General features: G+C 41.4%; 1 pseudogene; it reads left to right on the top strand.

The window, feature by feature from the left end:
- The first annotated feature begins 1,786 nt into the window (after positions 1-1,786).
- On the top strand, positions 1,787-2,483 carry LOC105553770 (annotated as a pseudogene).
- The last annotated feature ends 571 nt before the right edge of the window (positions 2,484-3,054 follow it).

Below are 3,054 nucleotides of genomic sequence, written 5' to 3'. Positions count from 1 at the left end.
GCGGGATGGAGCAGGATGACCTAAGATTTTGTCACACTACTTAAAATGGCCTGCATTTAAAACTTACGAATTATTTCTGGAATTTTCTATTAATATTTTCAGACCACAGTTGACCTCAGGTAACAGGAACCATGGAAATTGAAAACCATGGATGAAGGGGAACTATGATAACTGTCTCACAGAATTGCTAGAAAGGTGAGAAATGCACCCGAAGCACTTAGTGTCAGAGTAAATGACATCTAGAAAGGGCTCAACACATACCAGCAATTATTACTTACCTGGATACTTTTCCATGACCTTTTGTAAACCATGTTGCCTATAAATTGCACTAGAGATATCCATTGCATATCCCATTGCCTCATACAATTTCAATTGCTAGTCAAGCCCACATTTAATCCTATAATGACAAACAAATATGAAGTTCGATTTTCTTTAAATAAAATCACATCACAAAAGCAGAATTATTACTAAAACAACTCAGCCTCTGGCATGATATTTTACAGATTTTCATAGGCTTTTCCCAAGGTAAATTGGTAATTCTTCATCATAAAAGCAGTCGCTATAGCAATACTTCAACTGACTCCTGCATGACTGAAAGAGACCTTGAAAATAAAATAGCAAAATAGCAACAATTTTTAAAAATCCAGCTGCCTATTAATGGTAAAGTTCAGGTCTATATCGTGACTACTTCTACTCAGATAAATCCTCTGCCTCTGAAATATGACCAATGGTGTAGGGGAAAAAAGACACTATCAACTGAGTAAAAACGCGACTCACAGAACGGGAGAAAATGTGCACAAACCATGTATCTCATAAAACATTAATAGCCAGAATATATTTTTTAAAATTCCTACAACTCAACAACAAAAACCAAAACACCCAGTTGAAAATGAGCAAAAGGACTTGAAAAAAAATCTCCAAAGAAGTACAAACTGGCCAATAAACAGATGAAAACATGGTCAGCATCCAATGATAAGAGAAATGCACATCAAAATCGCTATTAAATGCAATTTCACATCAATTAGGATGACTGTTATTTAAAAAAACAAAAATAACAACTTTTGGCAAAGATGTGGAGTAACTGGAACCCTTGTACATTGCTGGTAGGAATGTAAAATGGTGCCGCCACTAGGGAGAACAGTATAACAGTTCCTCCAAAACTTGAAAATGGAACTACCATATTATTCAAGAATTTCATCCCTATGTATATACCTGCTCATGTTCACAGCAGCATTTATTTACAATAGCCAAAAGGTAGAGACAACCCCAGTATCCACTGAGAGATGGCTGGATAAACAAAATGGGGCATATACATACAAAGGTCTATTATTCAGCCTTAAAAAGGAAGTAAATTTTGACACATGCTACAACAGCACGGATGAACCTTAAGAACATTTTGCTAAGTGAAATAAGCCAGTCACATAAAAACAAATGCTATACAATGCCACTTATATGAGGTACCCTAAAATTCATAGAGAAAGAAAGTGGGACAGAGATGATTACCAGGGGCAGAGGAAGGGGAGAATGAAGAGTTGTTTAACGGATGTAAAGTTTCAGTTTTGCAAGCTGAAAAGAGTTTGAAGGTGGACAATGGTGATGGTTGTACAACCATGTGAATATACTTAATGCCACTGAACTCTACACGTAAAAATGGTGAAAGCGGTCCTGGGCTGCGGTGGCGCGGTGGTCGCCGTGATGGTCACAGGACTTGGCGGCTGACCCCCGGGCTAGGAGAGGGCCCAGTGCCCCAGATCTTGGTGGCCACTGCTGGAGCGCGGCCTGCACCATGGCCACCTCTGCCGCCTCCTCGGAGCATTTCAAGAAACTGTAGGAGATCTTCCACGGCCTCCACGAAGACCTATAAGGGGTGCCTGAGCGGCTGCTGGGAACGGCGGGGACCGGAGAGAAGAAGAAGTTAATCAGGGATTTTGATGAAAAGCAACGGGAAACAAATGAAACGCTGGCAGAGATAGAGGAGGAGCTACGTTATGCACCTGTCTTTCTGTAACCCCATGATGTCTAAGCTTCAAAACTACCAGAAGGACCTCGCCAAACTCCATGGGGAGGTGAGCAGCACACCTTTGACAGCCACACCTGGAGGCCGAGGAGACATGAAATATGGCATATATGCTGTAGAGAATGAGCATATGAATCGGCTACAGTCTCAAAGGGCAACGCTTCCTCAAGGCACTGAAAGTCTGAACTAGGCCACCCACAGTATTGAACGTTCTCATCGGATTGCCATGGAGACTGACCAGCTTGGCTCAGAAATCACAGAAGAGCTGGGCGAACAATGAGACCAGTTAGAATGCACCAAGAGTAGACTGGTAAACACAAGTGAAAACTTGAGCAACAGTCGAAAGATTCTCCGTTCAATGTCCAGAAAAGTGACAACCAACAAGCTGTTGCTTTCCATCATCATCTTACTTTTGCTCGCCATCCTGGGAGGTCTGGTTTACTACAAATTCTTTCATAACCATTGAACTTCCTATAGGGAAGGGTTTGTGGACCAGCACTTTGACTTTGTGAATGCATGATGTTAGGGATGTGGATGGAATAAGCATACTGCTGCTGTGGCCTAACAGTTCAGGGATGCACTGTGTAGCTGGACTGTGAGAGAAGGGAGGAAAGATGGAAAGCCACTTAAATGTGAAGGAACAGCAACAAGACTAGTATGATATACCAAGATAATAAATGCTGTTTATGACTTCTTTAAAATAAATGGTTAACGTGGGAAATTTACATACTTACCACTTAAACCATTTTTATGTGTAGAGCTTAACCGTTTAGTACTTTAACCTCCGACAGACACTCAAGTTCAATGTGCCATGCCTGGAGTTTGGAACGGCAGATATGAAAAACCCTTTTTGAGTGGGTAATTACATGTGCACTAACCATTTGAACAAGCCAAATATCAGTAAAGAAGATGGCATGATGATGGCTGCAGCTGAGAGCGGCAGCATCTTCTAAAAAGTCAGGACAGCATGCTTGTTTATGTGAGGTTCCTGTCTTGCTAGTTTCACTGGGAATGAATCGTCTCCCTATCAATGGAGA

This window comes from Mandrillus leucophaeus, unplaced genomic scaffold, assembly GCF_000951045.1.
Source record: "Mandrillus leucophaeus isolate KB7577 unplaced genomic scaffold, Mleu.le_1.0 Scaffold608, whole genome shotgun sequence".
Taxonomy (NCBI): domain Eukaryota; kingdom Metazoa; phylum Chordata; class Mammalia; order Primates; family Cercopithecidae; genus Mandrillus; species Mandrillus leucophaeus.
Note: the sequence above shows the minus strand (reverse complement) of the source record. Positions and strands in the feature narration are given on the sequence as shown.